Source organism: Megalops cyprinoides, chromosome 16, assembly GCF_013368585.1.
Source record: "Megalops cyprinoides isolate fMegCyp1 chromosome 16, fMegCyp1.pri, whole genome shotgun sequence".
Classification (NCBI taxonomy): domain Eukaryota; kingdom Metazoa; phylum Chordata; class Actinopteri; order Elopiformes; family Megalopidae; genus Megalops; species Megalops cyprinoides.
The window spans coordinates 25,289,557-25,301,969 of NC_050598.1; the positions used below are offsets into that span (position 1 = coordinate 25,289,557).

At 44.0% G+C, this 12,413-nt stretch overlaps 1 protein-coding gene across 5 annotated transcripts in view; it reads left to right on the forward strand.

Moving 5' to 3' along the window:
* The window catches only part of fgf13a (fibroblast growth factor 13a), a 108,663-nt gene that overhangs the window by 43,584 nt on the left and 52,666 nt on the right, over window positions 1-12,413 (forward strand). The gene's annotated exons all lie outside the window — the stretch shown is intronic.

Here is a 12,413-nt window from a genome sequence, read left to right on the forward strand (position 1 = left end):
TGGATGTCCTGGTGGGAGGGGAGTGTGGCTTCAGATTTGCTGTCCATTTTCCACTTGTGAAGTGCTGGTGTTAGTTTGTCACCTGTCAGGTCTTCCTAACGGCAAGTCTGTCTTGGCTGCCGTTCAGTGTTTAGGTGTTTCAATATAGGGCCCAGGTGCAACAGTCTTGGTTATACACAGATTTGAAGCAGCACTCTCGTTTCCTCTTTCCTCAAGTCTTTGTCTCCTGAATCCTTCACTCTTTTCTTTGTTCCCCGGTTATACCACCATTTCTCTTCTTCAGCCTTTGATCACTTTCCACCCTCTCAATCACGTGGAAACGAACACGAAGTAACAGCAACAGTGCTGTTCAGTTTTAAATATTTCTCATGGGACAGTTTTAGAATCTCTGAAGATGTGTGTGTGTGTGTGTGTGTGTGTGTGTGTGCCTCACATTAATAACAGGTGATTAATGTACTTATGAACAGAGACGATTGGCCTCACTGAGCTTGTCAGTACCTGGCTGCTGTCCATTGCAGATTTATGGGCTTGAATCTGTGGTGCTTTTACAATTAATTATGCTGTGCTAATGCTTTGGAAAATGGAGTACAGTTCACTCACTGATCTAAGTATCAAATGCCTTACGACTACATAACACTTAGCTGCAAAGAGCAGGCTATTTCTTCTAATCTCTTCCTCAGGCCATCAATTCGAAAGTCTTTATTTGATTTTTCTGATTTACTGCTCTGAAGATTACTGGATCGCATGCATGCGTGATGCTTTCATCTCGGCGCAGTGGTAAAGCGGCTATTCGTGGTGGACAGGCTCTCGCGCAGAGGGTGCTGATGTTGATATGCAGGTGTGGAGGTGGGCTCGCTGTTGCCGTGGCAGCTGTGCGCAGTGAGAGCAGCCGTGGGGCCGACACGCTGGAATCGCTTAGCGCTGCGCTGACGGTACTCAGCCCCCACCAGTCGCTCCAGAGAGAGATCGCGCACCACGAGCTTCAGTAATGCCTCTTTCACAACAGGTGCCCGTGTTACAAAAAACAGCATCCATCCAGATGAGCAGAAGCAGAGATATTCAGCAAGATATTTTTGAGGCTTCACTCAATTGTAGGCCAGTCTTTGCACTGTGAATTGGTTTGTACACTGTGGTTATCCATGGAGCGGCTAAGGCTACCTTGATGAAATCAGCCATGACACAGCCAGCCCTCTGGTCCTGTTTCCTGAATCCTAACCCCTCCCTTTCTGAGGGCTTGGTCCTGCTCTCTGGCAGCCTGGTAACGGGTGACATCATCACCAGTGCCTCTCTGCATGGGTGTGCACAGAAATCCACTTCTAAAAGAGAGCAGCTGGGAATTTGAAACCATACAGACTTTCACTTGATTTTTGATTTGTTTTCAGTGGGTTCCAAGATAACGGCAAGAGTAAATGTGAACTTGATGCTAAAGCTTCAGCACTCGCACATGTTTGCGCTTTGATTGGAACGCAGCAGCACGCCCACACAGGTATTTTAAATACCCAGGTGCAGACACTATTTATTAAATGGTAGTACTATATATCGTTCTTTGTACAGTCATGGTGCAATCAACACCATTGAGATTTGCTGTGCAAATGAGAAATCATCTATATGTACACCCTTAGGAGGAGGGAGTCAAATGTGGTTAAACATCAGTATCTAAAGTATGTCATGTCTACGTATCGAGTACCTAAAACCGTTCAGTTCTACTGAAAGGGCAGTATATGAACCAGGGCAGATGGGTCTGAATGTCCAACAGTCAAAATTCAACAGGCCTTGTGATCGTCTTCGGAACCCCTGTTTGAACTGGAAGCTGGTCATTGCTGATCTTGGTAATCCATCCAATGAAACAGTGCATTAATAACACAATGGAGAATAAACACGCTTCTTTAACAGTGGTAGCAATGCAAGGCTACAGTGACATGGGGGTGCACTGTGTTCAGTGAGGTCCCCATGACCCCTGCTTTGTGCTTCACTACAGGGGCACTAATTATCCTAAGAGTGCACAGCAATATTAACATTGCTTACTTTGTTTAGAATCATTTTCATGTTGTATTGTTTAACACAGCAATTTAATGTGAAAATCTGAAAAACAATATAATGTTAATCTGTGTCAGGGAATTTGTTTTTTTAGACTTGCCATGCGCTTAAGAGCAAACAGATGCTTCATTTTACCTGGAATAATGTGGTGATCCTTTTATGTCAGTTTAGCATGCAGGTTTGATACGCAGTTTGACAGGAAAATCATTAATAGGGGAATTTTTGTTGCCATTACATGTTGCATGGCAAATGACATCACGGCCAGAAACCCTCCTTGTTTACGCTATCATGCAGAGTAGCACATGTGTGTGTGTCAGGTGACGCATCGCGGTGACTGCGTACGTACATCGCACTGTATTTGGCATCGGTACGCAACACATTTCTCCTTCCAAGAGTAGGTTTTCACAATGTCTTCCCCTTGCTGGCACTTCTCATTCTTCCAGTCCAATACGTTTCAGTGTCACTAGGGAACCATGGTTGGCTCAACTCTTCTTTTATTCATGCTTGATTTAATTTGTGCCTGAAAATGAAATTGTTGCCATGCAACAATGTAGTATTGTCTGTTCATAGCTAATTTCAGTGTTTGAAATATACAAATAACAGGGCCTGTTGATCATATTTGCTGCTCTGATTGCTCTAAGCATCAGTTTATATTCTGTTCTTTCTAGGGATTTAATGTACTGTCCATAGTGATTGAACATGTGTAAGATTGTGGGCCTTGATTTGATTGTACTTAAAATCAGGGAAAACAGCAGCATGTGTTGATTGGTCCCACTTAATCAATAGTCAATTTGTACATGCGTTTGACTTTCCTTTCTGCGGTAGGTGTGTTGCCATGTTTTGATGAAGGTCAAACTGAACCATAATGTCAACATGGCACACAGTTTTTTTTTGTTGTTGTTGTTTTTGTGCTTTTATCTTTGAATGAAATGACTAATCAAAGTTCAGGCTAGCTGCAGTGAATGTCCCAATGGCATTAAGAATTCCCCTCTGCATTGCCCAGGCACAGTTGCCCAAAATAGCCGTTCCCCAAACAAATTATGTTGTTTTCAGAGACATGTTTCTGGAACATTTTTGGCTTCATTACCCTGTCATTAATTTCAGATGATGCTCTTCAGAGGTAGGGCCTCATATGCGCATTCAAAAAACCATGCCACGTTTTTTCCACGGTCTCAGCTGTCACTCACTCACTCACTCACTCACTCACCCACTCACTCTTTCTCTCACTGACTCAGTGAAGGATTGAGAGGACTGTGGCACTGCTAACATGTCTTTCGGGAGAGATGTACTAACAGATTATTACTGTATTACAGTATTTTTCCAGTTAGCCCTCCTATCAATCTCAGCAGGATCTAATGGGATGTTTTGGACCTAAAGGGAGATGTGTTGTTGCCATTGCAACAAATTGTTGCTCTGTAGCATATTCTCCAAGAACAGCTGGCTCAAGACCTAGATTGTCTAACCTAGATTGCATACCACCGTGTGCACCAAGTAAAACATAACAACCTTCTCTCTCCTCTCCTTTCCTCTCTTGCTCTTTTTTTTTTTTACTTTCTCTGTCTCTCCTTCTTTCCCTAACTCATTTCTCTCTATGTTTCTCTTGGAATAGTGTCACCACACACACACACACACACACACACACACACACACACACACACACACACAAACACTCTTCAGAAGGAACACTACATGCAGCCTGCTGCCCAGAGCATAGCTGCTGTGAAGTTTTGACCAAGCAGAGCTGGTTTTGCAGATACCATCCAGCAGAGTGGGCTGGGAAGGTCTTTCCACCTGTGTGAGCAGACTCATCATCAACCATACAGTAATGCAGGTCACAGTGGCCTCTGGCCATGTCTCCATCTGCACTTGGGTGACTGCTTCTAATTCTAGGGAGAAGTTCAGTTGTGAAAAGGGTGTTGAAGTGGTGGTCAGAGAATGATGGGTACATGCTGGGTCACTGCAGTCAAGTATCCTTGACCAAAGAGCACTAGTATTCTTTGCATTTTTTTGTTGCAGTATCCAGCTGTACCCATATAATGATAAGATACAATCCACAATCACCTACATGGTTGCAAAATCAGTAAACATGAACTGACATGCATAAATACACCCACATACTGTACATGTGCATACATATCTACACATACACAAATGCACATACACAGGCATATACATATACCTACACACATCCAGCTATACACATGTGCACATATGCATACACATGCATATGCATGCAAAAAACATGTCTGATTTATACAAACAGTTTGGTTTGTCTCCTTTTCCAGGCCCTAGAGACAAAAGTAGCAAGTACTAGAGTACTTTGTATTGAAAATGCCACTCAAGTTTGACATTCTTCCCACCACATCAACTCAGGATTTTTCTTTTGAATTGCAGAATATAATGATTCACTTATATCATCATATAAAGTCCAATGAAATACAACATGCAATTAATTTTCAAATTCACCAAGATTACAGCCCATACACAATCTATTCTCCTTACCTTCAATTATATCTGCCCACCTCAACTACCAGCGACAGGATACAAACTGTCCTTTGGGCACACAGTGGCCTTTCCTTCCAGTTTATAAAAGATAGGGTTCAACACCAAAAAAGCTCTTTATCTGAGTATATGTTCTGAGTTTGGATTTAGCTCATGCACTGCACAGCCATTTCTCTTTGAAGCCATCAAGCAACTTTTGTTTGACCGTATCGTAACATTGTATGCAGATGTATGTAGATGTGTGCAGATGTATGTGACATTGTATGTAGATGAGCGGATGACTTTCAGAAGGCTGCTCTGCGAGGAGAGCGAAATAACTGCGGGGAGTTGCACTTCAGATGATCTTCCAGAAGTGACATTCACGCTCACCCCGTGTGCTCCGCCCTCTCATTATACACCCATCAGTTTGTTTTCGCCTCATCTTCAGTCACTGGCCCCGCCAGCACTTCTGTCACATGACTTGACTTTGAGTGCTGCAAGGGGGCGGGGCTAGCAAGGTAGTTCTGTGTTAGATGCTGCAGATTCTGCAGTCCCACATTACATTACATTATTGTCATTTAGCTAGACTCTCTTACCCGACCCGAGCAATTTACATTGGTTACAGTTATATCCACTTATACAGCTGAGGCATCTACTGGGGCAATTGTGGGTAAAGTACCTTGCCCAAGGGTACAACAGCAATGCCCCAGCAGGGAATCAAACCAGCAACCTTTAGGTAACAAGCTCCGTGCTCCTTATGACTATGCCCCGCTACCATCCTCTACAAGTTCCTGCCTCCCACCAGGATCTTCTCCACATCTCTACACCGTGTTTTCTGTGTCTGTCTCTCCACTCCTTCACTCCTTATCAGGGCTCCATAGTAACATCTTTTTCCACAATTGGGATTACAAGCTACTGTCTTACTGGACTGACTGGATTAGCGGGTAGGGTTCCTTCCTAGTAGAGAGGTGTCTGTAGCTTCTGCGGACCTCCAGTGGTCTATTTGATGTTGTTTTTAATTTATTTTTCATTTTTTATGAATTTTTCCCAATTTCATACAGCCAGTATATCTGAAATCCTCAGTTGTATACAGGGCTTATCCTGTTGTGACAGCCAGCGCGCTCACACTGGAGTGCTGAGGGGAGACAAATGGAATGCTCTGATAAATCTGCACACAGCCGGCGGCTGTTTTTCGCACTACAAGTCACACAGCCTAGCGGGCGCTCATTAGAGGGTAGGCACCACTCCGCTAACGTCATTCAGGCAGCTTGTAAGTATCTGATGATGCAAAGAGAGTTGTGAGCCACGCCTGGTGACATACTCACCCCTATCGCCACTGCAGAATGAAGTCAGTCTGTTATGTCACTGTGGGCTCCGGGTCATCATTGGCTATGAACTCAGGCTGTAGAGCTTAGCTTTCTCTCAAGAAAAGCTCCTCAACCACTGAGCTACTCAGAAGCCCCAGTTGTTGTCAGTGTTCATCCTTGTGGTTCAGCTTTCTCGTTCTCATTTGGCCCATCAACTCAGTCGTTTTAAGACATCATGTACTTGCCTTAGTTATTCACAGAACCATATCCAACAAAGGGCCTTGCTCTAAGGTACAATGTTAGGGCCCCACCTGACAACCACCCACAGTATTCTGGTTATAGGCTTGTAATTCTGCAGTGACAGGTATCTCAAATGTCTTGCTCAGTTCTGTCCTCCCGCACCTATTTTATGTTACTCACGTTATTATTCACACCTTTGCTCATTTTTCCAGACTGGCACATCTCTCTTTTGCTGGAACCTGTGCAGGTGGATACCTGTAACACTTTGGCGTTAGTGTTTAACCTTCAGTTTGACCCCCTCTAAAAACCCAACAGTGGACTCCAGTCCGGGAGAGCCATCAGCGGAGCGGCTGGGCCGTGGAGGACTGCCACCTGACCGGAGCGTTTGCAGAGGCGCTGCCGTGGCGCTGTTCCCAGGCCCACTCTGCAGGCTTTTACAATAACAAAGCAAATGGAGTGGGGAGGGCGAGCAGCGGCTGAGTGAGTGCTGTTGACGGGCTTTGGATGAGCAGCTAGAGGAGGGTCCTGGAAGTGATGAGAAGACCTTGTTGAACCTGTCAACAAACCAACAAACCAAAAAAAAAAAAAAAAAGCTCTTCTGCTGGGTAACAGCCTTTAGGGAGATCCTCTGGCTTGTTGAAGCTCTGTGTGTTCTGTAACCCATACACACAGCTGGATTTTAGTTCAGGCAGTTGACATGAAGAATGGCAGCTGTGCTCTTCTGAGATCTCAAACTCGTAACCCTCAGGTCAGAGGGGTCAGCGCTTCAGCCACTGCTATACGGTGCTTTGTTTGAGATATTCCTTGTGTGTGCGTGTTCATTGTCAGGTGGCCTGCAGCCTCTTGTGAGTAAATCGGCCAGGGCTGATTCTGTGTTCTGAGAGAAGTGTTGTTCCTGTAGCCAGGGCAGGACAAATATGGCCGTCAACCTTTACAATGATGTTTACATACAGAGTCTAAGTTTGAGCTGGAAGTAGTGTTCGGCAAAGCTGTTTGGACAGAAGACAGGTGGATTCTGGGAGATTAATGCTCTTTATTATGCATATCGGCCTCCCTAAAGAGAGGGCGCTAATTGTTTTCATGACTTTGTGGGAAACATTCCCACTGGCAGCTTTATGACGTCAAAGAAATGACAGAAATGGATTCCATCATGTTGTGGCAATTTTTCCCCTTTTCCTTTTTCCATCATAGCTCTGTGTTAGCCTTGTAACGAGAAGACGGAGGTGGTAGCACATTAGGGACTGGAAGGTCAGAGAGGGACAAAAAATCTGCTTGCTCATTTTTTACAGAAAACCTCAAGTTCACCTCTCCTCATTGTCACAGGTTCCTGCAAGGTGACACACACACCCAAAATAAAATGGACACATTTTTTTGTGAGGGTGCCAAGCGCAGTATAGAATCCCAAGAGCCCTATGGTCTAAATCCAGCCAGCCAGACAGGGTATTTTAAGGTACACGTGTCTTAAGGTTAGAGTTCTTATATGCTTTTTTTATTTTGTTTGTCATGGGAGATTTCTGACCCGCATTTGATGAATGCAGTGTGTGACTTGTACTAGTTGTGTTAATCATGACATTTGACTTGTAAATCTTTAATGCTACTTGTACCCTCTGACCCCAATCTGCAGGCGGGGGCTGGATCTGAATAAATGAACTGCAGTGTCATTACTCAAAGGCTGACATTCCCTGATGGTGATGACCAAAGTTTCATTCAGCTCTGTGTGCTTAGAGGTCATTTTAAAAGCACATTTGGCATTTAGAGACCATGCACTGAGTGCATAAATGGTTTTGTTCCAGGTGATAAAACAAGAAAAGCAGCCAAAAGCAGAGTAAAAGACCTTACCGCTGTTCTTAGGAGCCATGTCAGAGAGGGAAACATGACTGCACTTATTACATAAGAGCATATTGACTGAACAAAGTGTGATGACAATGTCATAGTTTAGCCCACCATTGGTGTTAACTCACCACTTGCCATGTGGAATTCATTATGTGGAGTGAACACACTAACAGTGTGTTGATATTGCACATGAAGGGTCCTGGAGTTTCTGACTCCATTACAAAACCCAGTAACACTGCTCGCCATTTTTAGTAATGGTGTGACATATTTTTCTCTGTATCTAACTCTGTAGCCTGTAGCTGAAATAGTCATGTTGATGTTTAAAAAGATTAAAGCACTTCAGTCCACCCCCTACCCCTTCCCCCATCGTCCATATTCGATAATGTGAACATCAGCAAATATCCTGTCCAGGCTGGGAGTCTCGAGTGGGCGAGGGACAGATGGCACTAGAGCGCATCACTAAAACCATTCCCTCCTCCTCCACTCTCACCCCACTGCATTTCAGAACCATGGACAGGGACATGGAGCCCAGAGTCCTCATCATGATGGCAGGTCTCTGGTCTGTAGTTCAGATCCATCTGCCTGACACCTGTCCCATCACTCTCCGTGGCATCACGGGTGAAGAGAGCTGGTCTCGGTCGATTCGTCAAGGCCCCTCTTGGCCTTTGCACGCTCTTCATCATGCCGGGGGGGGGGCTGGAAAACGACAGGTCATAAAAAATGGCTACACCGGGATCTCGGCGGCTTGCGTTCATCATTTTTATCGCCGCTTATGAGCCGGCAGTTAACGCAGTCATTAATAACCCCGGGATGGCGTTAGGCATTGAGAACTTTTCTTCAGTAAAAGGACTGATTAGATGACTGAAAATCTGGGGCCACTGAATGAGGGGAAAAGAGCGAAGAAAAGGGTCTCCCAGAGTACAGTATCTCCCCTTCCACTGCTGCAGCATGACTCTTCTGTTTCAGATCGGGCTTACAGCACAGAGTGCAGTTAGACGGCCGAGCTGTAAATGTCTTCTGAAGCCCACCTCACACCTCTTACAGACTTCGTAGAGGCTTCTTTGTGGCTGTTGATTACAGAGCTTATCCGTCTTTCACCAGAAGCAGAACAACAGGGGGATGAAGTGTCTCACCCAAGTACATAAGAGGAGGCTCTGTCATTTTGATGAGATACTAAGCAAGAGAGGTGGTGTGTGTGCGCGTGTGTGTCTGTGTGCGTACGTGTGTGTGTGTGTATGTGTGTGTGTGTATCCTTCAAAGAGAGGCTCAAGGTGGGACCGTTGAGGACATATTTCAGTTGCAAACTCTAGAAAAATGCTTACGTTGTCAAACTGCAGCATAAAGTGCATGTACCCGGGTCTAATCACGAACGGATCGCCCTGCAATTCTACGACGTGTCTGGATAGATGCATTTTTTTTTCGTCTTTTCTGCTGACCGAGGACAGACAGAGTTTTGGAGATGATGGCTAGTGTAACGAGCATGGGTCCGTGTGGGCATGTTGCTCTGGGCAGGGCATGTGGTGGAGCACATTAAGATGGAAAAATGGGGCTGCCACAGCAGCTGAAGGGCTGTGGTGGTTAATTTGCCCTGTCTGGTTGGTTCTGATGTGGGGAGGGGGTCTGAATAAACCCCAGCCCCCTGGGGACCCTGGGAGTTGGTCAGAAGGGTGGCCTTGCCTTCTCAGCAAAACTGTCTGTCCTTTTTGACAACTCTCTCCTTCCTTCTCCCTCTCTCTTCTGCTCCCTCTCTCCATTTCCCTCTCTCTCCTGCTCTGTCTCTCTCTCTCTATTTCTCTCTCTCTCTCTCTCTATATATATATATATATATATATATATATATATATACATATATAATATATATAAATATGACATATATATGGCTGGGGGAGTTTGATGAAACTATCTGGACTTTATTCCCTGGCTCCTCACTATTGTCATTAGGTACAGTAATGGCTGCTTGAGTTTTGAGTTAGAACCGTGAGCTAAACACATCCAGTGTTGTATTTCTGGGATATTCCATTTGTAGGGCCTGGCATTTATAATGTTGTTGAAGGAAGTGTACAGCATTCACCTCATGAAGTAGTTTTTTTATGTTACCTGATGCAGTGTTTTGCTTTGAAAAATCTGTATACAAGGAAATATTTAGAGCAAGGTTGATAACAGCAGTCATTTTTTAGCAAAAATCTTCCTAGCCTTGCTTGTCAAATGTACAAGCAAAGCCAAGTCTCAAATTATGAACTGTATAAAAATATTTCATGTGGCATATGGCTTTCATTTCTACATCTCTATTCTCTTAAAAAGAAAAAGACTGCAGCCGCTGTTCTACTGTTTTGTAGCAGAGTAAATTGGTCCCAGAGGATTGTGTGCGTGTGTGTAGTGTTGAGCGGGAGCGCTGTAATGGGGGCCGGGGGTGAGACGAGCCCACATGTGCTCACCGGCAGATGGGCTGGCATGTCTATTTTTACCACCATTCACGGTTTACTTTTTTGTCTCAAGCCTAAAAAAAGGCTTTGTTACATTGTCGAGGTAGGAGTGAGAATCAGCTCCTACAAAGAAACACCTTCTGATAATAACAAAGGAAAGGACACCAAATGAAACTTTTAACTCAGATACAGCGAAATGAGGGCCACTTGCAAGTTGCCTTTTTTTTATTGGTGAACTTAATCTGCCTTTTCAAAAAATTCAATCAAAAGAAGTCAAATTATTGTGGGTGTGGGCATGCAAATCACATATTTGAGAAAGTGATTGGTTGTTTGTTAGGCTGCTGTGAGAGATGTCTAATGACTGTGGCCTATGAAAATACTTCTTGTGTATTATTAAATATGTGTTTCAATTCTTCATTCATAGTGCTCAAATTAAGTGTTGTTGTTAATGTTGTTACAGTTGTTAAAGAATTGATATTAATGACAGAGATCCTAGATTCCTTGCATGCAACTGTAACCAAAGACTTCAAGTTGGGCATGTCTTGTAATGTGAGTAAAAAGTGCCACTATAGATTAATTGGTCAGAATGTGACATTAAACTGCAGAAGAAAGATATATTTCAGCCTCAGTCCCAGAGGAGATTCACAAGACAGATTTCCTACGATGTGCTGATTCACTGAAGGAAATATGCTTGCTAAAATGTCCGTTACATCTTAAAGAGTAGTGGATCAGTGAATTGCATAGCTAAACTGTATGTTTGTAATGCTACTAGTCACATTGTAGCAGTTCATTTCGCATTTGTGTTCCTTACATTATTTATTTGTTTCACAGATGCCCTTAGCCAGAATGACTTTCATAGCTGCATTACCTTCCTGCATATTAAAGTATCCATTTATACAGCTGCATAGGTTAAGTACCTTGCTCAAAGCTACAATACCCATACCCCACTTGGGAGTTGAACATGGTAGTGCTCTGGTATCACACTTCTTGCCATACATTGCTGCCTCATAAGCATGTGTTTTTTTTCACATGTGGGTGTTACTTTAATGTCAATGATGCATCTAGAGACTATAACAAGATGCCAACTTAGATAGCTTTGGAGTTTGACCCGGCATGCTATTTAGCCACAACTTATTAACCACCAGACAGCATGCTACTTACACTTGTTGCGGTTACCCCACTAGCAACTCCAAGACAGGAGGGAGAATATATCCACACTGTGTAAGGGCACTGAATACTATTGGTCTGCATGCTGTATCATGGTCTGTTGTCTGTCCTCAAAATACAAATTGACATCAAGATGGTGTACGTCATAATAAAATGATCATATTGTGAGGTAACTCAGAGGAATACAACAGAGATAGTAGCTTATTCAGATATTTTACCTGCTAGAAAATTATGTCTTCTGTCAGATCAAGAGCTGAATTCTGTCAGTAGCAGCGAAAGACTGAAGAACGCTGGTTAATTTGCGCTGTCTAAATCAATGTGAGAGGGTATTAGGACCCCGCAGTAAATTATCTGATACATTGTGAATATTGGGAAATTGGAAGTGAATGCCGATTTGTCTGTGGTGAGTCGTTTATTATGTTCACAGTAAGCGAGCATGCCCTTGGGAAAAAATGAAGGGGGTTTGGACATTGATTAATCCAATGCTCAACCTCAGCAGCCGTAGAATATGGTTATGTAATTATTCTAGAAATTACCTCCCTCATACCTTGACTCATGAGCTTGCTACATTTTTCCAAAATTGGTTGAAAACAACTGACGGATATCTGCTCGTGCAAGATTTCAAGAGACATTACCGACTTCCTCCTGCAAAGATGATTGGTCACTGGCCTGTGCATGATTCCATTACCTTCCTAGTTCCACACCCTGGGTTCTGCCAACCCCCCCCCCCCCCACCACCACCACCAAACAACAGAAAACCTGTTTGCCGGCATTCTTACACACCAGCGTTGCTAATCCTTGTTGATTGGTGGAGTTGGAGGTTCAGGCCCAATTGGACTGCTTGACTGCCTTGCTGCCCACCACCCCTCCCCCTATGCACCCCCCCCCCCCTTTGTGTGGCTGTCCACAGAGAGTAAAGCTCCCC